Genomic DNA, 23697 nt, shown 5'->3' with positions numbered 1-23697 from the left:
CGACTAACTTTCCCCACGTGTCAGACCCTTTGACTCCCGCTTAAGGGACTCACGCTCAAATGGCGCCAAGTACATCTAGGGCGCCCATAACGTTTACTTTACAAGACATGGCGGCAGTCATGGATAATACACTGTCAGCGGTATTAGCCAGACTACCTGAACTTAGAGGTAAGCGAGATAGCTCTGGGGTGAGACAAAATGCAGAGCATACTGACGCTTTAAGAACCATGTCTGATACTGCCTCACAATATGCAGAAGCTGAGGAAAGAGAGCTTCAGTCAGTGGGTGATGTTAATGACTCAGGAAAGATACCTGATTCTAATATTTCTACATTTAAATTTAAGCTTGAACACCTCCGCGTGTTGCTTAGGGAGGTTTTAGCTGCTCTGAATGACTGTGATACCATTGCAGTGCCAGCGAAATTGTGTAGACTGGATAAATACTTTGCAGTGCCGGTGTGTACTGATGTTTTTCCAAATACCTAAAAGGTTTACAGAAAGTATTAATAAGGAATGGGATAGACCAGGTGTGCCGTTCTCTTCCCCTCCTATTTTTAGAAAAATGTTTCCAATAGACGCCACCACATGGGACTTATGGCAGACAGTCCCTAAAGTGGAGGGAGCAGTTTCTACTCTAGTAAAGCGTACTACTATCCCTGTCGAGGACAGTTGTGCTTTTTTTTTTTTAGATCCAATGGATAAAAAATTAGAGGTTACCTTAAGAAAATATTTATTCAACAAGGTTTATCCTACAGCCCCTTGCATGCATTGCCCCTGTCACTGCTGCTGCGGGGTGTAAAGTCTCTGGAAGAGGCTTTACAGGTAGCGACTCCATTGGATGACATACTTGGCAAAATTAGAGCACTTAAGCTAGCCAATTCTTTTATTCTGATGCCATTGTTCATTTGACTAAACTAACGGCTAAGAATTCTGGTTTTGCTATACAGGCGCACAGAGCGCTATGACTTAGATCATGGTCAGCTGACGTGACTTCAAAATCTAAGCTACTTAACATTCCCTTCAAGGGGCAGACCCTATTCGGGCCTGGTTGAAGGAGATTATTGCTGATATCACTGGAGGAAAAGGTCATGCCCTTCCTCAGGACAGGTCCAAATCTAGGGCCAAACAGTCTAATTTTCGTGCCTTTCAAAACTTCAAGGCAGGTGCGGCATCAACTTCCTCTAATAATAAACAAGAGGGAACTTTTGCTCAATCCAAGACGGTCTGGAGACCAAACCTGACATGGAAAAAAGGTAAGCAGGTAAAAAAGCCTGCTCCTGCCTCTAAGACAGCATGAAGGAACGGCCCCCTATCCGGGAACGGATCTAGTAGGGGGCAGACTTTCACTCTTTGCCCAGGCATGGGCAAGAGATGTTCAGGATCCCTGGGCGTTGGAAATTATATCCCAGGGATATCTTCTGGACTTCAAAGCTTCCCCCCCAAAAGGGAGATTTCACCTTTCACAATTATCTGCGCACCAGATAAAGAGAGAGGCATTCTTACACTGTGTACGAGTCCTCCTAGTTATGGGAGTGATCCATCCAGTTCCAAAGGAGGAACAGGGACAGGGTTTTTACTCAAATCTGTTTGTGGTTCCCAAAAAAGAGGGAACCTTCAGACCAATTTTGGATCTAAAGATCTTAAACAAATTCCTCAAAGTTCCATCGTTCAAGATGGAAACTATTCGTACCATCCTACCACTGATCCAGGAGGGTCAATATATGACTACAGTGGATATAAGGATGCTTATCTTCACATTCCGATACACAAAGATCATCATCGGTTTCTCAGGTTTACCTTTTAAGACAGGCATTACCAGTTGTAGCTCTTCCCTTGGGATTAGCTACAGCCCCAAGAATCTTTACAAAGGTTTTAGGGTCACTTATGGCGGTCCTAAGGCCGCGGGGCATAGCAGTAGCCCCTTATTTAGACAACATCCTGATACAGGCGTCAAACTTACAAATTGCCAAGTCTCATACGGACGTAGTACTGGCATTTCTGTGGTCGCATGGGTGGAAAGTGAACAAGGAAAAGAGTTCTCTATCCCCACTCACAAGAGTTTCCTTTCTAGGGATTCTGTAGAAATGAAAATTCACCTGATGGAGTCCAGGTTATCAAAGCTTCTAAATTCCTGCCGGGTTCTTCATTCCATTCCGCGCCCTTTGGTGGTTCAGTGTATGGAAGTAATCGGCTTAATGGTAGCGGCAATGGACATAGTGCCGTTTGCATGCTTACATCTCAGACCACTGCAACTATGCATGCTCAGTCAGTGGAGTGGGGATTACACAGATTTGTCCCCTCAACTGAATCTGGACCAAGAGACCAGGGATTCTCTTCTCTGGTGGCTATCTTGGGTCCATCTGTCCAAAGGTATGACCTTTCACAGGCCAGATTGGACAATTGTTACGACAGATGCCAGCCTTCTAGGTTGGGGTTGGGGTGCAGTCTGGAACTCCCTGAAGGCTCAGGTCTCTCCTTCCATTAAATATTCTGGAACTAAGAGCGATATTAAAGGCTCTTCAGGCTTGGCCTCAGTTAGCAACTCTGAGGTACATCAGATTTCAGTCGGACAACATCACGACTGTAGCTTACATCAACCATCAAGGGGGAACGAGAAGTTCCCTAGAGATGTTAGAAGTTTCAAAAATAATTCGCTGGGCAGAAATTCACTCTGGCCACCTATCAGCTATCCATATCCCAGATGTAGAGCACTGGGAGGCGGATTTTCTAAGTCGTCAGACTTTTCATCCGGGAGAGTGGGAACTCCATCCGGAGGCATTTGCACAACTGATTCATCATTGGGGCAAACCAGAACTGGATCTCATGGCGTCTCACCAGAACGCGAAGCTTCCGTGTTACGGATCCAGGTCAAAGGATCCCAAGGCGACACTGATAGATGCTCTAGCAGCGCCCTGGTCTTTCAACCTGGCTTATGTGTTTCCACCGTTTCCTCTGCTCCCTCGACTGATTGCCAAGATCAAGCAGGAGAGAGCATCGGTGATTCTGATAGCACCTGCGTGGCCACGCAGGACCTGGTATGCAGATCTAGTGGACATGTCATCCTTTCCACCATGGTCTCTGCCTCTGAAACAGGACCTTCTACTTCAGGGTCCTTTCAACCATCCAAATCTAATTTCTCTGAGGCTGACTGCCTGGAGATTGAACGCTTGATTTTATCAAAGCGTGGCTTCTCCGAGTCAGTTATTGATACCTTAAGACAGGCACGAAAGCCTGTCACCAGGAAAATTTACCATAAGGTATGGCGTAGATATCTTTATTGGTGTGAATCCAAGGGTACTCATGGAGTAAGGTCAGGATTGCTAGGATATTATCTTTTCTCCAAGAAGGTTTGGAAAAAGGATTGTCAGCTAGTTAAGCATCTGGCAGATGTTCCAGACGTTCAGGCATTTTGTCAGGCTTTAGTTAGAATCAAGCCTGTGTTTAAACCTGTTGCTCCACCATGGAGCTTAAACTTGGTTCTTAAGGTTCTTCAAGGAGTTCCGTTTGAACCTCTTCATTCCATAGATATCAAGCTTTTATCTTGGAAAGTTCTTTTTTTGGTAGCTATTTCCTCGGCTCGTAGAGTCTCTGAGCTATCTGCCTTACAATGTGATTCTCCTTATCTGATTTTTCATACGGATAAGGTAGTCCTGCGTACCAAACCTGGGTTCTTACCTAAGGTGGTATCTAACAAGAATATCAATCAAGAGATTGTTGTTCCATCCTTGTGTTACACAATTTGGACGTGGTCCGTGCTTTAAAGTTTTACTTACAAGCTACTAAAGATTTTCGTCAAACATCTGCTTTGTTTGTTGTCAAAAGGCTTCAGCAACCTCTTTTTCTTTATGACTAAGAAGCTTAATCCGCTTAGCCTATGAGACTGCTGGACAGCAACCTCCTGAAAGGATTACAGCTCATTCCACTAGAGCTGTGGCTTCCACTTGGGCCTTTAAAAATGAGGCTTCTTTTGATCAGATTTGCAAGGCGACGACTTGGTCTTCGCTTCATATTTTTTCAAAATTTTAAAAATTTGATACTTTTGCTTCTTCAGAGGCTATATTTGGGAGAAAGGTTTTACGGGCAGTGGTTCCTTCCTTTTAAGTTCCTGCCTTGTCCCTCCCTTCATCCGTGTACTTTAGCTTTGGTATTGGTATCCCACAAGTAATGGATGATCCGTGGACTGGATACACCTTACAAGAGAAAACACAATTTATGCTTACCTGATAAATTTATTTCTCTTGTGGTGTATCCAGTCCACGGCCCGCCCTGTCATTTTAAGGCAGGTAATTTTTAAATTTAAACTACAGTAACCACTGCACCCTATGGTTCCTCCTTTCTTGGCTTGTTTTCGGTCGAATGACTGGCTATGACAGTTAGGGGAGGAGCTATATTACAGCTCTGTTGTGGGTGTCCTCTTGCAACTTCCTGTTGGGAATGAGAATATCCCACAAGTAATGGATGATCCGTGGACTGGATACACCACAAGAGAAATAAATTTATCAGGTAAGCATAAATTGTGTTTTTTGGAGCCTAACGCAGCCTTTATGTGGACTCTCAATACCAGAGTTATTTTTATGGTGCGGCCAGAAAAAAGCCGGCGTTAGCTACGCGGGTCCTTACCGACAAAACTCCAAATCTAGGCCATAGATTTTGGCACTTGGCCTTTATTTTAAAAGAAATTACACTGCAAATCAGCACACCTTTTTTTTTGTTCATGTTTTTTTTGCTATGTGACAGAGATACGGGTCCAAAGGCCTACCTAATACAGCCCACTTACTATATTCCACACCCTTTCCTGCATTTCCATCACCTCTCGCAGCCATCAAACTACAGACACCAGACACACCAACACCATGGAAGTCCCTGCTAAAACTCTCACCTTACTGAGCCAGAATACCAAGGGATTGAACTCTGCACAAAAACGCTCATTAGCCATGTGAGATTTACGTAGGAAGGGTGGTGATATTCTCTTCCTTCAAGAGACACACTTTTTAAAACACAAGGAGCCTAACTATTTTGGGGGTTACTACACCCAGAGTTTTCATAGCTCATTTGACCACAAAAGAAATGGCGTAAGCATCCTTATTAGCAGACAGATTCCTTTTACACACATTCACACTTTCACTGACGCAGAGGGTAGGTTCCTATGTGTGACTGGCACCTTGTTTGGCTCCCCGGTGACACTGGTTAATCTTTACGCTCCCAACACTAGACAACTCCCTTTCTTTAGGAAAAGTTTTGCACAGATCTTAGATCACACAATAGGAGCATTATATCTAGGGGGAGATTTCAATCTTCCCATTCAACCACATCTGGATTCCTCGAACCCAAGACCCACAGCACCTAAGCACACAATTAAACAACTTTGGAAACTTATGTTAGACCAAACATTGTTTGACATCTGGAGATTTATCCACCCAGAGAAGAGGGTTTATACCTTCTTTTCTGCCCCTCATAGATCTTATAGTAGAATTGACTACCTTTTCACTAATCAAAGAGGTCTTTCCAATGTCTTATCATCCAAGCTCTCACATACCGTATGGTTAGACCATTCGGCAGTAATAACAACACTTAAATGGCCATCGGCACCTCGAGGCAACTTTCAGTGGAAACTGGACGAGAAACTATTAGATTCCCCAGCCCTGGTTTCCAAATTAGAAAAGCTCCTACAGGAGTATTTTAGATTTAATTCCTTACCAGAAACAGACCCTTTTGTTGTTTGGGAGGCTCACAAATGCTTCATCAGAGGGGAACTTATAAAACAGCAAGCACAAGTTAGACAGAAAGCACGACAGGTATATAAAACTTCCACTGATCTACTAGCCAAACTTGAATATGACCATAAACGAAACCCTTCCTCCCCCCAGCTATTAGCGGACTTAGTGAAAGCAAGGAAAACAGTTCATGACTTACAACTTAGTAAAGCCAATGCATTGGCCTTATTGACCAAGCAAAAATTTTATTTTGAAAGTAACAGGGCGGGAAAACTCCTAGCGCGCTCCCTAAAGCTTAAAAAACTTAAAACCTTTATTCATGAAATTAAATCCCCAATGAATCAAACTGTAAATACCACCCCTGAAATCCTTTCCCAATTTGAGGCGTATTATTCAAATCTCTATAACCTCACTAATACTGACCGCCCCTCTGAATCCAGTAACGCTATAAACAATTATCTTCTAAGCACTTCTTTACCGCAACTCTCTGACGCGCAAGCGGCAGAAATGGAAGAACCCTTCTCAATGACAGAACTTTCAACCACCCTTAAAAATTTACCCTCGGGCAAAAGCCCTGGCCCCGACGGATTTTCTGTCGCTTATTACAAAAAGTTCGCTCCCAGCCTGCTTCCACAGTTATGCACCTTGTTCAACTTAGTTGACCGGGAACACCCTTTTCTCCCCCCCATGCTGGAAGCACATATTTCGGTGATCCCTAAACCTGGAAAGCCTACAGACAGCCCCTCTAATTATCGCCCTATCTCGCTACTAAACGTAGACATTAAGCTTTATGCAAAACTCATAGCCTCCAGAAACATATACCCACACACTTGCTAGGATTCCACCGTAACTAACTAATAATTCCCTGGCACTAAGATACCCCGATTAGCCTAAAAACCCCCCATAGTCCATAACAAAACATAGAAACACACGACTTACCTGGGGCTTTACCCTTGAGCCGCACCTTGGTCTGTCTGGTTCCCTAGACTTTAAATCCTGTCATTTAGCTATTACTTCACTGACTGCAACCTATTTTTATGCGTGTCTATATAAGTAAGATTTTTCCTTTCTTATTTGGATCTCTGTTACGTAGCATGGTTTAAATGTTAGGTGGAAGTTTCATCCACATGTGTTATTTTAAAAAAAAAAAAGAAAAATGCCGCAAGCTACTATGAACTTTGCCAGAACTTTTTGTGGGACTCTGCAATTGCCAAGTTCTATGGATCTGTATACAACAGATAGTATTGATCCCGCCTTTTGTATCTTTCTTACTCATTGTTTTATTGTCATTTTTATATTACGCCGGATTAAATCCATGGCAATTGTAAAACTTTCATTTATACCAATAAAGCTTGTTGGAAAAAATATATATATATATTTTTCTCAGTATAGGAACATCAGTTGTACAAAAGCCAAGAAATTATAACTCATTTTAGATGAACCGAAGAAAAACATAGTTATAGTGTCCCTTTAAAGTGTAATAATAATGAAAAATGACACGCTCTAGCTCGTTAGAGCATGTCATTTTAACACTAGCGACTCCTCGCAAAATTAAACAGCTATGCTACTCCTGCAAGACACTTTAATTATGTGTTTAACCAATTTGCAGAGGTTAAAGACAGAGAGGCCTATGTATCAAAGGTCTTGCGGACCTGATCCGACAGTGTGGATCAGGTCCGCAAGACCTCACTGAATGCGGAGAGCAATACGCTCTCCGTATTCAGCATTGCATCAGCAGCTGGGGGTTGGGGGTTAATTGGGTAATTAGGTACTTTGCTTTGTGGGGGGATGGAGGTTTAGGGCTTAATACATTTATTAGCTAGTTTGCGACGTGGGGGTTGGCGGATTAGGAGTTAATAGCTTAAATAGGTAGTTTGCTTTGTGGGGGGGTTGGCGGTTTAAAGGTTAATACTTTTTATTATTAGTTGCGATGTGGGGAGGATGGCAGATTAGGGGTTAATACATTTTATTATTAGTTGCGATGTGGGGGATTAGGGGTTAATACATTTTATTATTAGTTGCGATGTGGGGGGATGACGGATTAGGGGTTTTGAAGTGTCAGGTTCATTTTTGGGAAGCGGGTTAGACTTTTACATGTGTTTAAAAAAAAAAATTTAGTTTTTTACTTAGGGGCCTGCAGTTCATAACCTGCCATAAGTCACTGGCGACTCCAGAAATGTCTATTCACGCACATTTCTGAACGTCGCCGTTTATCCGACCTAGGCCAGTATTTGATCTACCGGCACTGTATATGTGATTCACCCGATGTGCAAGGTGAACTTACGGGCGGCGTGGGTTTCAGCAGTTGCGCTGAAACCTATGCCGTATATGTAATCTCGCCCAAAATTTGTCAGAAAAAACTACTACTCATTTGATAAATCTCATCTCCCTTTTTTTAGACACATTTTAAAAACAATAAAATTGCAAAATATTTCTAAGTATATTTGACATACATTACTGTGAATATGAAATAAGGCTTTTATGTCTATTTAAAACATTGTTCCTTGCAAAAAAAATCTTGTTACATAAGAAAATCCGAAACTTTTATTTTCATTGTCCTGCAGCTTCCTAAAACACCATCCAGTTTTTGTACAAGAGTTCACTATTTGTCATCTGACCTCTAACCAGACCATGATTGGCCAACTATTTTGAGATTATCCTCAGATGTTACCTAAATTGTATCTGTCTCTCAGCTTTATATTTCACTCCTCCCCAAATAAGATTGTGAACTCTCCAACACTACATTTTTTTAATATCAGTTTTTCTCTCCTCATGCTGCTTTAAGATTTTAATTGCATCTCCAAACTGTATAGAGCTGTGGAATGTATAAATAAATGATTATTGTGCTAATTGAGCTTTGAGGACTATTTTTATTCCCCAGTGAGTATTTTGTCCTTTCATCCATTCTATTCAAGTAGAAAATTAAGCATGCACTGTAACAAAGTAATTAATAGAATCATAAGCCTTGGGCATTGTAGTGAAATATAAAAGGTAAAGAAGATTTATACAGTGGATCAGAATATATTGTGCTGGTGAAATAGTCGCACAGTATGTTATGCTTGAATATAAAAATATGTATTTATTCATCTGATAAACAACACAATAGAAATGTGTGTTGATATTGGTTTACCTTTTCATTACCAGACAGGGCTATGCTGAAGGGAAACAGTAGAATTATACATTCCTTTAAAAATTAAATTGAGACAATTTACATTCTATTTTATCCAGTATTGCAATATTGTTATGGTGTACAAATGCATATTTATGTTATCATTCATAAATAATTATGTGCACACGTTATGTAAGCATGGAACCCGGTGAGCTTAAAGGGACAGTCTAGTTAAAAATAAACTTTCATGATTCAGATAGGGCATGCAATTTTAAACAACTTTGCAATTTTCATTTTAGCATCACATTTGCTTTGTTCTCTTGGTATTCTTTGTTGAAAGCTAAACATAAGTAGGCTCATATGCTAATTTCTTAGCCCTTGAAGGTCACCTTTTATCGGAAGAGGGCGTTAGTTCATGTGTGCCATAAAAATAACATTGCGCTCACGCCCCTAGAGTTACCTAGGAGTCAGCACTGATTTCTAAGCCCTTGAAGGCCGCCTCTTCTCTCAGGGCATTTTGACAGTTTTTCACCACTAGAGGGTGTTAGTTCATGTGTGTCATATAGATAACACCGTGCTCATGCATGTGAAGTTCAGGTGAGCCAGCTCTGATTGGCTAAAATGCAAGTCTGTCAAAAGAACTAAAATAAGGAGACAGTCTTCAGAGGCTTAGATACAAGGTTATCACAGAGGTAAAAAGTGTATTAACCCCTTAACGACCAAGGACGTACGCCACACGTCCTCAAAAAAAATACACTTAATGACCGAGGACATGTGGCGTACGTCCTTGGTCTGGAAAGCAGCTGGAAGCGATCCTGCTCGCTTCCAGTTGCTTTCTGGTTATTGCAGTGATGCCTCGATATTGAGGCATCCTGCAATAACCTTTGTTAGCAATCCGGTGCAGAGAGAGCCACTCTGTGGCCCTCTCTGCACCGGACATCACCGGCTAAATCCGTTGATGGGTGGGAGCCGGTTCGGGAGGCGGGTGGGGGAGGGAAGGGAGCTGTTTGGGAGGGATCAGGGGGTCTGATGTGTCAGGTGGGAGGCTGATCTCTACACTAAAGCTAAAATTAACCCTGCAAGCTCCCTACAAACTACCTAATTAACCCTTTCACTGCTAGCCATAATACATGTGTGATGCGCAGCAGCAATTAGTAGCCTTTTAATTACCAAAAAGCAACGCCAAAGTCATATATGTCTGCTATTTCTGAACAAAGGGGATCCCAGAGAAGCATTTACAACCATTTGTGCCATAATTGCACATGCTGTTTTTAAATAATTTCAGTGAGAAACCTAAAATTGTGAAAAATTTTGCGTTTTTTTAAATTTGATTGCATTTGGCGGTGAAATTGTGGCATGAAAATATACCAAAATGGGCCTAGATCAATACTTGGGGTTGTCTACTACACTACACTGAAGCTAAAATTAACCATAGAAGCTCCCTACATGCTCCCTAATTAACCCCTTCACTGCTGGGCATAATACATGTGTGGTGCGCAGTCGCATTTAGCAGCCTTCTAATTAGTAAAAAGCAAAACCAAAGCCATATATGTCTGCTATTTATGAACAAAGGGGATCCCAGAAACGCATTTACAACCATGTATGCTATAATTGCATACGTTTTTTGTAAATAATTTCAGTGAGAAACCTAAAGTTTGTGAAAAAAATTGTGAAAAAGTGAACAATTTTTTTTATTTGATTGCATTTGGCGGTGAAATGGTGGCATGAAATATACCAAAATGGGCCTAGATCAATACTTTGGGATGTGTTCTAAAAAAAATATATATACATGTCAATGGATATTCAGGGATTCCTGAAAGATATCAGTGTCCCAATGTAACTATCGCTAATTTTGAAAAAAAAGTGGTTTGGAAATAGCAAAGTGCTACTTGTATTTATGGCCCTATAACTTGCAAAAAAAGCAAAGAACATGTAAACATTGGGTATTTCTAAACTCAGGACAAAATTTAGAAACTATTTAGCATATGTTTTTTTTTGGTGGTTGTAGATGTATAACAGATTTTGGGGGTCAAAGTTAGAAAAAGTGTGTTTTTTTCCATTTTTTCCTCATATTTTATAATTTTTTTTATAGTAAATTATAAGATATGATGAAAATAATGGTATATTTTGAAAGTCCATTTAATGGCGAGAAAAACGGTATATAATATGTGTGGGTACATTAAATGAGTAAGGGGAAAATTACAGCTAAACACAAACACTGCAGAAATGTAAAAATAGCCTTGGTCCCAAACGGATAGAAAATGGAAAAGTGCTGTGGTCATTAAGGGGTTAATATAACTGTGTTGGTTGTGCAAAACTGGGGAATGGGTAATAAAGGGTTTAGCTATCATTTTCAACAATAAAAATTCTGGTGTAGACTGTCCCTTTAAAAAGCTTATGTAACAATTGGGGAGGATCCCTAGAGTTGTGGACATTCCTGATTGGATAACATATTGTTTTTAAACATGTGTAATTAATTTAATATCACTCTCTGATGAAGCGCCTTGAGTGTGAAACGCGTAAGTATCACAACTCTCTTGTTATTCATTAAATGATATCTTGAAACAGTATTGAATGGTAATAAAATTTACATGTGTAAATTGGCATGTCTCAACTGTCAACCAAAATTCAACCTCTTTTGTTAAAACACAATAGGATATGAATAATAAAACTATAGGAGCGGGGGGATTTTGGGTATAGTGTACTTGTGTATATACTGTGTTATGAATATGTATTATAATGTAAAATACTATATAATATGTACTTAAAGTCTTTTCATTATTTTAACCCTTTAATGACCGGACCATTTTTCAATTTTCTTACCCTTAATGACAATAACTATTTTTACATTTCTGCAGTGTTTGTGTTTAGCTGTAATTTTCCTGTTACTCATTTACTGCACCCACACATATTATATACCGTTTTTCTTGCCATAAAATGGACTTTCTAAAGATACCATTATTTTCATCATATCTTATAATTTACTAAAAAAAAAAAAAAAAAATATGAGGAAAAAATGGAAAAAACACGCTTTTTCTAACTTTGAGCCCCAAAATCTGTTACATATCTACAACCACCAAAAAACACCCATGCTAAATAGTTTCTAAATTTTGTCCTGAGTTTAGAAATACCCAATATTTACACATTCTTTGCTTTTTTTGCAATTTATGGAGCAATAAATACAAGTAGCACTTTGCTATTTCCAAACCACTTTTTTTCAAAATTAGCGATAGTTACATTGGAACCCTGATATCTGTCAGGAATACCTGAATATCCATTGACATATATATATTTTTTTTAGAAGACAACCCAAAGTATTGATCTAGGCCCATTTTGGTATATTTCATGCCACCATTTCACCGCCAAATGCGATAAAAAAAAAAAGTTAACTATTCCATAAATTTTGTCACAAACTTTAGGTTTCCCACTGAAATTATTTACAAACAGCTTCTGCAATTATGGCACAAATGGTTGTAAATGCTTCTCTGGGATCCCCTTTTTTCAGAAATAACAGACTTATATGGCTTTGGGGTTGCTTTTTGGTAATTAGAAGGCAGCTAAATGCCGCTGCGCACCACACGTGTTTTATGCCCAGGAGTGAAGGGGTTAATTAGGGAGCTTGTAGGGAGCTTGTAGGGTTAATTTTAGCTTTAGTGTAGTGTAGTAGACAACCCCAAGTATTGATCTAGGCCCATTTTGGTATATTTTATGCCACCATTTCACCGCCAAATGCGAGCAAATAAAAAAAAAACTTTACATTTTTCACAATTTTAGGTTTCTCACTGAAATAATTTACAAATAGCTTGTGCTATTATGGCAGAAATTGTTGTAAAAGCTTCTCTTGGATCCCCTTTGTTCAGAAATAGCAGACTTATATGGCTTTGGCATTGCTTTTTGGTAATTAGAAGGCCGCTAAATGCTGCTGCGCACCACACGTGAATTATGCCCAGCAGTGAAGGGGTTAAATTAGTTAGCTTTTAGGGAGCTTGCAGGGTTAATTTTAGAGATCAGCCTCCCACCTTACACATCCCACCCCCTGATCCCTCCCAAACAGCTCTCTTCCCTCCCCCACCCCACAATTGTTACTGCCATCTTAAGTACTGGCAGAAAGTCTGCCAGTACTAAATAAGAGGGTTTTTTTTTTTTTTTTAATAAAAATAATAAAATATTTTAGCTGGGATGGACCCCTGCCTTAGCCCCAACCTCCCTGATCCCCCCTCCAGCTCTCTAACCCTCTCCCCTACCTAATTACCGCCATCTTGGGTACTGGCAGCTGTCTGCCAGTACCCACTTTGGCCCCAAAAAACAAAGTATTTTTATTTTATTTTTCAATTAACTCTTTCTGTAGTGTAGCAGTCCCTCCACAATACCCCCACAATAACCCCACCCCCCTCCCCCTCCCAGATCCATTTATATTTTAAAAATTTTTTTTTACCTTTTCCTGGCTTTTTGCCCTCATTGGTGTCAGTGTGGCTTATGCGCGTGTGCACGTGCACATGCACGCGCGCCTCGTGCATGCGCGCCTCATGCACACGCACTGTGCACGCACACTATGTTCATGTGCACGCGCGCGTCTCGTGCACGTGCGCGCACGCTCCCTCCCACCCGGAAAACGGCACCATCACTACCGGTGCAGAGAGGGCCACAAAGTGGCTCTCTCTGCATCGGAGGCTTGTAAAGGGGTATTGCAGGATGCCTCCATATTGAGGCATCACTGCAATACCCTCAGAGCTGCTGGAAGCGATTGTGATCACTTCCAGCACTCTGTTAGACAACTGACGTACCAGGTACGTCCATTGTAATTAACTGCTTGTTAATGCATGAAGTACCTGGTACGTCAGTTGTCATTAAGGGGTTAATAAAAAATTATTTAAAAAACTTTCAGTTAGATTACGAGTTTGGTGTTATGAGTGAAAAAAGCATCGTTATGCTTCATAACGCTGCTTTTTCCCTAACGCCGCTATTACAAGTCTTGTTGGTATAGGTGTACCGCAAACCTTTTTGGTGTTCTCGCAACGTCAGTACCGCACTTTTAAAAAAGTCCTTTTTCAATGGGACTTCCATAGCGCCGGTATTACGAGTTAGCCTGGGAGGCCAAAAAGTGAGCGGTACAGCCTATTACCAACAAGATCTGTACCGCCATCTAGTCAGTAGTTATGAGTTTTATGCTACAGAGTTGTAGCATAAAACTCATAACTAAAGTGTTAAAAAGTACACTAACATCCATAAACTACCTATCAACCCCTAAATCGAGGCCCTTCCGCATCGCAAACACTAAAATAAAATTATTAACCCCTAATCTGCCGCTCCAGACATCACTGCCACTAAATGAAATTATTAACCCCTATTCCGCCCCTCCCCAACATCGTCGCCACTATAATAAACATATTAACCCCAAAACCGCTGCCATCCCACATCACAAATGCTACTTAAATTGTATTAACCCCTAATCTGCCATCCGCCCACACCGCCGCTATCATAAACCTATTAACCACTAAACCGCAAGCCCCCCACAATGAAATATACTAAAATAAAATATTATCCCCTAAACCTCTGACCGCCCACATCACTACATAAATATATTAACCCCTAAACCTAACCCTAACGTAACCCTAAGCATAAGTCTAGCCCTAACCCTAATACCCCCTAACTTAAATAAATAAAACTTACAATTATTACCTAAATAATTCCTATTTAAAACTAAATACATAGGTACCTGTAAAAAAAAAAACCTAAGCGAGCTACAATATAACTAATAGTTATATTGTAGCTATCTTAGGGTTTATTTTTATTTCACAGGTAAGTTTGTATTTATTTTAACTAGGTAGGCTTGTTAGTAAATAGTTATTAACTATTTGCTAACTACCTAGTTAAAATAAATACAAATTTACCTGTACAATAAAACCTACCCTGCCTTACAATAAAACCTAACATTAAAATCAAATCAAATAAATTAAATTAATCAAATACAATAATCTAAATTATAAAAACAAACAAACACTAAATTACACAAAATAAAAAACGAAATTATGAAATAAAAAAAAAACAATTACTCCTAATCTAATAGCCCTATCAAAATAACCCCCCCCCCCCAAATAATAAAACCCCTAGCCTACACTAAACTGCCAATAGCCCTTAAAAGAGCCTTTTGTGGGGCATTGCCCCAAAGAAATTAGCTTTTTTACCTGGCAATAAAAATTACAAACACCCCCCCAACAGTAAAACCCACCACCCACCCAACAAAACCCCCCAACCAAGCCCCCCAAATAAGACACTATCTAAATAAACCTAAGCTAACCATTGCCCGGAAAAGGGCATTTGGATGGGCATTGCCCATAAAAGGGCATTTAGCTATTTTATAGTGCCCAAACCCTAAGCTAAAAATAAAACCCACCCAATAAACCCTTAACAAAAGCTAACACTAACCCCCGACAATCCACTTACAGTTTTCGATGACCGGACATCCATCCTCATCCAGCCAGCGAAGTCCTCATCCAAGCGGGAAGAAGTCCTCATCAAAGATGGCAGGTCTTCATCCAAGCGGGCAGAAGTCTTTATCGAAGCGGCATCTTCTATCTTCATCCATCCGGCGCGGAGTGGGTCCATCTTCAAGACATCTGGCGCGGAGCATTCTCTTCTTCCGATCATTGATGGAAAATTAAGTTCACTTTAAATGACATCATCCAAGATGGTGTCCCTTACATTCCGATTGGCTGATAGAGTTCTATCAGCCAATAGGAATTAAAGGGGAGGAAATCCTATTGGCTGAGCCAATCAGCCAATAGGATTGAGCTTTAAGCCAATCATCCAATTGATTCCAATCAGCCAATAGAATGCAAGCTCAATCCTATTGGCTGATTGGATCATCCAATAGGATTAAAGCTCAATCCTATTAGCTGATTGGAAGAAGAGGATGTCTTGAAGATTTACCCGCTCCGTGCCAGATGGATGAAGATAGAAGATGCCGTCTGGATGAAGATAGAAGACGCCGTCTGGATGAAGACTTCTGGCCGCTTGGATGAAAACTTCTGCCTGCTTGGATGAAGACTTCTGCCGATCTCGATGTGGACTTCTGCCCGCTTGGATGAGGACTTCGCCGGCTGGTCGTCCGGGGTTATTTTTTTTAAGGATTTATTGGGTGGGTTTTATTTTTAGCTTAGGGTTTGGGCACCGTAAAAGAGCTAAATTCCCTTTTAAGGGCAATGCCCATCCAAATGCCCTTTTCAAGGCAATGGTTATCTTAGGTTTATTTAGATAGAGTTTTATTTGGAGGGTCTGGGTGGGTGGGTGGGTGGTGGGCTTTACTGTTTGGGGGGGGTGTTTGTAATTTTTATTGGCAGGTAAAAAAGCTGATTTCTTTGGGGCAATGCCCCGCAAAAGGCCCTTTTAAGGGCTATTGGCAGTTTAGAGTAGGCTAGGGGTTTTATTATTTTGGGGGGCTTTTTTATTTTGATAGGGCTATTAGATTAGGAGTAATTCTTTTTTTATTTGATAATTTCGTTTTTTATTTTGTGTAATTAAGTGTTTTGTTTTTTTTGTAATTTAGATAATTGTATTTGATTAATTTAATTTATTTGATTTGATTGTAATGTTAGGTTTTATTGTAAGGCAGGTTATGTTTTATGTTACAGGTAAATTTGTATTTATTTTAACTAGGTAGTTAGTAAATAGTTAATAACTATTTACTAACTAGTCTACGTAGTTAAAATAAATACAAACTTACCTGTGAAATATAAATAAAACCTAAGATAGCTACAATATAACTATTAGTTATTTTGTAGCTAGCTTAGGTTTTTTTTTTACAGGTAAGTATATATTTAGTTTTAAATAGGAATTATTTAGGTAATAATTGTAAGGTTTATTTTGATTTATTTTAATTATATTTAAGTTAGGGAGTGTTAGGTTTAGGGTTAGACTTATTGTTATGATTACGTTAGGGCTAGGGTTAGGTTTAGGGGTTAATATATTTATGCAGTGTTAGTGATGTGGGAGGCCAGAGGTTTATGGGTTAATAACTTTAGTATACTGGTGGCGACATTGGGGGCAGCAGATTAGGGGTTAATAACTGTAATGTAGGTGGTGGCGATGTTAGGGGAGGCAGATTAGGGGTTAATAACTGTAATGTAGGTGATGGTGATGTTAAGAGCGGCAGATTAGGGGTTAATAACTGTAATGTAGGTGGCGGCGATGTTAGGGGCTGAAGATTAGGGGTGTTTAGATGTAGTTTTTATGTTAGGGTGTTAGGCTTAAACATAACTTTTTCTTTCCCCATAGACATCAATGGGGCTGCGTTACAGAGTTCTTGTTTCCGCAATCGCAGGTGTTAGGCTTCTTTTTTGCCGGGTCTCCCCATTGATGTCTATAGGGAAATCGTGCACGAGCACGTCAAAGCAGCGCTTGTGTTTCGGTGCGGTATGGAGCTCATCGTCACCATATCACCTGCACAAGCCTGCTTTTTACAAACTTGTAATAGCAGCGCTATCGGGAGGTGAATTAACGCCGCTTTTGTGGCAGTCGTTAATTTCCCTATAGCGCTAAAAACTCATAATTTAGCTGTTTATTATTAAATAAACATGTGTTCTTATCTTTTTAGGAAGATTTTGTGAACAGGATATTAAAATCCCTTAGAAGACTGTAGCTGCTGCTTTTTCATTTTCATTATTTGGATATGAATATTTATACTTTATTGAGCTAGATTTTTACTCTCCCTTTTGCTTTTTATTTAATATATATCTATATTAGGTACGGCTGTTCAATTGCTTGGTAACACAAATTGCTAATCAGCCAATCACATGGCAGCAGCTCAATGCATTTAGGCATATAGAAATGGTAAAGACGACTTGCTGAAGTTCAAACAGAGCATCAGAATGGGGAAGAAAAGGAATTTAAGTGACTTTAAACATGACAAGGCTGTTGGTGCCAGACAGGCTGGTCTTAGTATTTAAAAAACTGCTGATCTACTGGGATTTTCACTCACAACCATCTCTAGGGTTTACAGAGAATGGTCCGAAAAAGAGAAAATATTCAGTGAGCAGCAGTTGTGTGGATGACAATGCCTTGTTGATGTTAGAGGTCAGAGGAGAATGGGCAGACTGTTTCAAGATGATAGAAAGGCAACAGTAACTCAAAAAACGACTTGTTACAACCAAGGTAAACAGAATACCATCTCTGAATTTACAACACATCGAACCTTGAAGCAGATGGGCTACAGCAGCAGAAGACCACACTGGGTGCCACTCCTGTCAGCTAAGAACAGGAAACTGAGGCTACAATTCGCACAGGCTCACAAAAATTGGACAATAGAAGATTAGAAAAACGTTGCCTGGTCTAATGAGTCTTGAGTTCAGCTGAGACCTTCAGATGGTAGGGTAAGACTTTTGGTGATGGTGTAATGGTGTGGGGGATATTTTCTTGGCACACTTTGGGCCCCTTAGTACCAATTGAGCATTGTTTAAATGCCACAGCCTACCTGAGTATTGTTGCTGATCATGTCCATCCCTTTATGACTACAGTGTACCCATCTTCTGAAGGCTGCTTCCAGCAGGATAATGCACCATGTCATAAAACTCATATCATCTCAAACTGGTTTCTTGAACATGGCAATGAGTTCACTGTACTCCAATGGCCTCCATAATCACCAGATCTCAATCCAATAGAGCACATTTGGGATGTGGTGGAACGGGAGATTCGTATCATGGATGTGCATACGACAAATCTGCAGCAACTGCGTGATGCTATCATGTCAATATGAACCAAAATATCTGAGGAATGTTTCCAACACCTTGTTGAATCTATGCCACAAAGAATTAGGGCAGTTTTGAAGGCAAAAGGGGGTCCAACCCGGTACTAGCAAGGAGTACCTTATAAAGTGGCCGGTGAGTGTATATATGTGTGATAATGTTAATGTCAAATAAATATCTATACCTATATATCTATAGCACTGGCTTTCAAACCTGTCCTCAGGCCTCCCCAACAGGCCACGTTTTGTGGTTTACCCTGGATGAGAGAAGGTAAACTAACTATAACTATAACTGTTGAATGTACAGTGAAACTTAGTTTACATTTCTATTATTTGAGCTGTTACTAAAAATAAACCATTTTTACTTTTAGTGAACTCACAGTATGTGCTGTGTAAACATGCTTTGAATACGCTCCCCCTCCCACTGCCAAGGTCTGAGTTCACTGATGATGTGGGTCAGCCCAGATTATGTTTTTAAATTTTACAGGACAGACTGGGGGAGAAAAAAAAAAGTGCATTCTTGTAGGTCTGAGAATTCATTTATCATTGGGGCCGGACATGTAGACTGCAAATTTAAAGTGACTTTAAAAATCTAAATCAAACTTTCATGCAATATTAGGAGACTTTTCCGTTTACTTCTGTTTCAAATTCACGTTGTTATCTTGGTATCTTTGTTGAAAACCATATGCAAGTAGTATCAAAAGCAGCAATGCGCTACTGGGAGATAGCTGGTGACTGGAGGCTACATACTTACTTGTTACTGGCTTACCAGATATATTCAGGTAGGTAAACATTTAACTTTTCCAGCCACCAATTCTTTAAAAGACCTTTATTCTTTAGACAGGGTCCATAGGTACAAACAACGATAGGTGTTGTTTGTACCTGCAGATAGAAACGATTCCCTTGAAGGGAGCCTAAACACCTGTAGTTGCCTCCAGCAATGGAGTTATGATTGCACAAAAACTCTCTAAGTTAAATCCTGCCCCTTGCTTTTGCTCAACCAATCACTTGAGAAGGGTTGTTAAACACTATAGTTAAATAAACTGGTGCAATTTTAATCAGAATCTGATGTGGTGGAGAGGTTAGGTTTGATGACTGCGGCTTCTTAATCTTGGGGGTGAAGGCTCACATCAGCAAAGCTGCACCTCAAGGTCTCCAAAGCTGCATCCGCAGCTTCATAAAAGAATCCCTAAAGCTTTACTTGTTGATTTATTATGGATTTAAAAAGAAAAAAATACTCTTAAAGGGACACTAAACCCAACATTTTTCATTCATGTTTTAGACAGAGCGTGCAATTTTAAGCAACTTTCTAATTTACTCCTATTATACATGTTTCTTTGTTCTCTTGCTATCTTTATTTAAAACACAGGAATGTAAAGCTTAGGTTCAGAACTTCGGTTGCACTTGCAGATTGGTGGCTAAATGTAGCCACCAATAATCAAGCGCTGTCCAGGGTGCTAAACCTAAAATGGTCCAGATCCTAAGCTTACATTCCTGCTTTTAAAATGAAGATAGCAAAATAACAAAGAAGAATTGATTATAGGAGTAATTAGAAAGTTGCTTAAAATTATCACCAGTTTGATCACAAACTCTCAAAAAGGTTTGCTCCCCCCATCTAGGTATTAGATCCAGTGCAGTGTGAGAGCTGCCTTTTCGCTGTATTGTGGAAGAAATTAATCTATCAATAGTGGATTATGAGCCATCATACTTGAGATGGTCACAATCTGAGCAGGTCAAGCAGTGTCAGTCAGTCCCAAGTAATAGTACAAACTGTTTCTATAAAACCAATGAGATAATAGGAACAATTCCCCCTCATCAATTCTTATGTTTTTTATGCTTATTGTGTTACGTTTACACCTTTTCACCTTTGTTTTGCTAAATCTCAGATTTTTTTTTTCTAAAAGAATTAACTGGTAAAAAATATATAAATTAATTTTAAAACTTGTAAAATTTGGAACAATCACACACTGAAGCAGTCAGTCAAATATTTTTTTTTTTTAAACCAAACCTTTAAAGGTAAGGAGTTTAGACTCAGAACATTGGGGGATATTTATCAAAGCGTCAACTGAAAATACGCTTGAATCCCGTGTCGTATTTGTCGCGAGTTATCAAAGCGTGTGACGAAATATACGCTCCCGCGATCTCAATCTGATTCAGATTGATGCTTGCGTCTTTACGGAAGTTTCGAATTAACATTAGACTCTATTTGTCCCTTTTCCCAATTTATCAAACATTTAACGGGTACGCTCACGTCTATTCTGACGCAGCGTACTTAGTTTTCAATCCGCCGCCCTTGAGGCCACGGATGCTATAGCAATCAATGGGAGTCTGAAAACACAGAAAGATTATGTTCAATGCTGCAAGAGAATGAAGTATATTACATGATAAAAGTAAATTAGAAACTTTATTAAAATTGTATACCCTTCTAAATCAAACAATATTATTGCTCCACATTTAGTGCACTAGTAGATATAGGGATAAAAATAAAAAAAAATACATTACTTATGGATTATGTAACAACTTTGTCTCTCATTACAAAGCAAGGGGACAGTATTATTTCTCCAAATTTGTTGCAAAGTTTTTCCGCAAACTTGTTGCACTAATAGATATAGAGATAAAAATGAAATTAATACACAACATAATATAGCTAACTTCCTTTTTATTTTTTTGGAAAAATCTATTTGCACCATGTTTAAGCCATGTAATACAAGTTCTACTCTCCACTTCGCCCCAAATTTGACGCAACACTTTTCACACCAATTATGATGCAAACTCCTAAACAACCCACATACTTGCAAATTTTTCAACCACTTTTAATTGGAATATGCATAATCACATGATTTATGACATCAGTCAATCTGATTCAAATTTACATTTTAAACTATCACTAGCAAATCAAATTGCTCGATACTTGTGTCATTGATCACTCATCAGAACTTGTAAGTGCCATTTGTTACATTGTGTATTATACTTTGAAAGTGTCTATATGTGAAATTAGTATTAAAGATAAACATTGATACTGACATTAGGACAAACTGTGTAATATTTTAGACAATGATTTTAAAATTCGAATTGATGTTTCATTCAATATAATCTTAAGATGATAGCTCAAAGGGATAGCCCACCTAACATTAAACTGTCATGATTCAGATACAGAAGAAATTAAAATCACTTCTTTACTGTCATACTATTTTCAGTGTTTTTCTTCCTTCCTTCTCTTGAATTTCTTTTTTAATAATAAATGTCATTTTATATGCCAGCCCATTTTATAACACCCGTGTAGGGGTGGTTTTTAAAACTAGATTACAATCAGGAGGGGTTACACAGGTACAGAGAGAAAACTGTCCCTGCTCTTAAAATATCCATTGATTGCAAATAAATTTATATGATACCCTGATTACATGCTCAGAATAATAATAAATGTATACTATATACATATAGTGGTATAAATAAACACAGAGATATGAAAGACAACATTGTTTAGAAAAAAAAGGAACTTAGGGACATGTAAATATGTTTGCAAAAGATTTCTGACATAACACACACTTATGTATGTATGTATGTATATATATATATATTTATATATATATATATATATATATATATATATATATATATATATATATATATATATATATATATATACTGTATATATATATATATATATATATATATACAAGTATGTGCAAAGATATATGTACAAATTCTAGCAGTAATAATCATTTATACAAAGAAAATAACATGACATAAAAGCATATCATGACTTTTAGAAATACAAATAAACATTCATTTATGTGAAAGTATCATATAACAGATTTTTTATAACAAATAAATATAAAAATAACTTTCTATTAGATATTGTTTGTTGAGGTATAAATCTAGCTATTTCTTGGACATGAACAGATGTAAAAGAAAAGACTAGCTTTAGAGAAATGTGCTTTTTCATGGACAGTAATGAAATGGTATAAAGTTGGGAAAAACCTGAATAACCTCAACATCGATGACTGTTAGTTAACAACAGTCCGATGCTGATTGCGCCGTACTTGACTCGCGTGTTTTTGACTTTTTTTTTATAAATAAGGACATCATATGTGGATCTGGGTCAGCGATGTCTGGCGAGTGTATTGACACCAGCGAATGCACCGCGATTGACGCTTTGATAAATATCCCCCATTGTGTGGGTGGTGGCACATTCCCTTGAACACTATCGGCTAGATTTAGAGTTTTGTCGGTAACGACCCGCGTAGCTAACGCTGGCTTTTTTTCTCCCGCACCTTTTAAATACCGCTGGTATTGAGAGTTCACAGAAGGGCTGCGTTAGGCTCCAAAAAGGGAGCGTATAGCATATTTACCGCCACTGCAACTCTCAATACCAGCGGTGCTTACGGACGCGGCCAGCTTCAAAAACGTGCTCGTGCACGATTCCCCCATAGGAAACAATGGGGCTGTTTGAGCTGAAAAAAAACCTAACACCTGCAAAAAAGCAGCGTTCAGCTCCTAACGCAGCCCCATTGTTTCTTATGGGGAAACACTTCCTATGTCTGCACCTAACACTCTAACATGTACCCCGAGTCTAAACACCCCTAACCTTACACTTATTAACCCCTAATCTGCCGTCCCCGCTATCGCTCACACCTGCATATTTTTTTTAACCCCTAATCTGCCGATCCGTACACTGCCGCAATCTACGTTATCCCTATGTACCCCTTATCTGCTGCCCCTAACACCGCCGACCCCTATATTATATTTATTAACCCCTAATCTGCCGCCCCCAACGTCGCCTCCACCTACCTACAATAATTAACCCCTAATCTGCCGACCGGACCTCACCGCTACTATAATAAATGTATTAACCCCTAAAGCTAAGTCTAACCCTAACACTAACACCCCCTAAGTTAAATATAATTTAAATCTAACGAAATAAATTAACTCTAAATACTTACCTGTAAAATAAACCCTAATACAGCTACGATATAAATTATAATTATATTGTAGCTATTTTAGGATTTATATTTATTTTACAGGCAACTTTGTATTTATTTTAACCAGGTACAATAGCTATTAAATAATTAAGAACTATTTAATAGCTACCTAGTTAAAATAATTACAAAATTACCTGTAAAATAAATCCTAACC

Source organism: Bombina bombina, chromosome 3 (genome assembly GCF_027579735.1).
Source record: "Bombina bombina isolate aBomBom1 chromosome 3, aBomBom1.pri, whole genome shotgun sequence".
Classification (NCBI taxonomy): domain Eukaryota; kingdom Metazoa; phylum Chordata; class Amphibia; order Anura; family Bombinatoridae; genus Bombina; species Bombina bombina.
The sequence above is the reverse complement of the archived record's forward strand: the minus strand, read 5'-3'. Positions refer to the sequence as shown.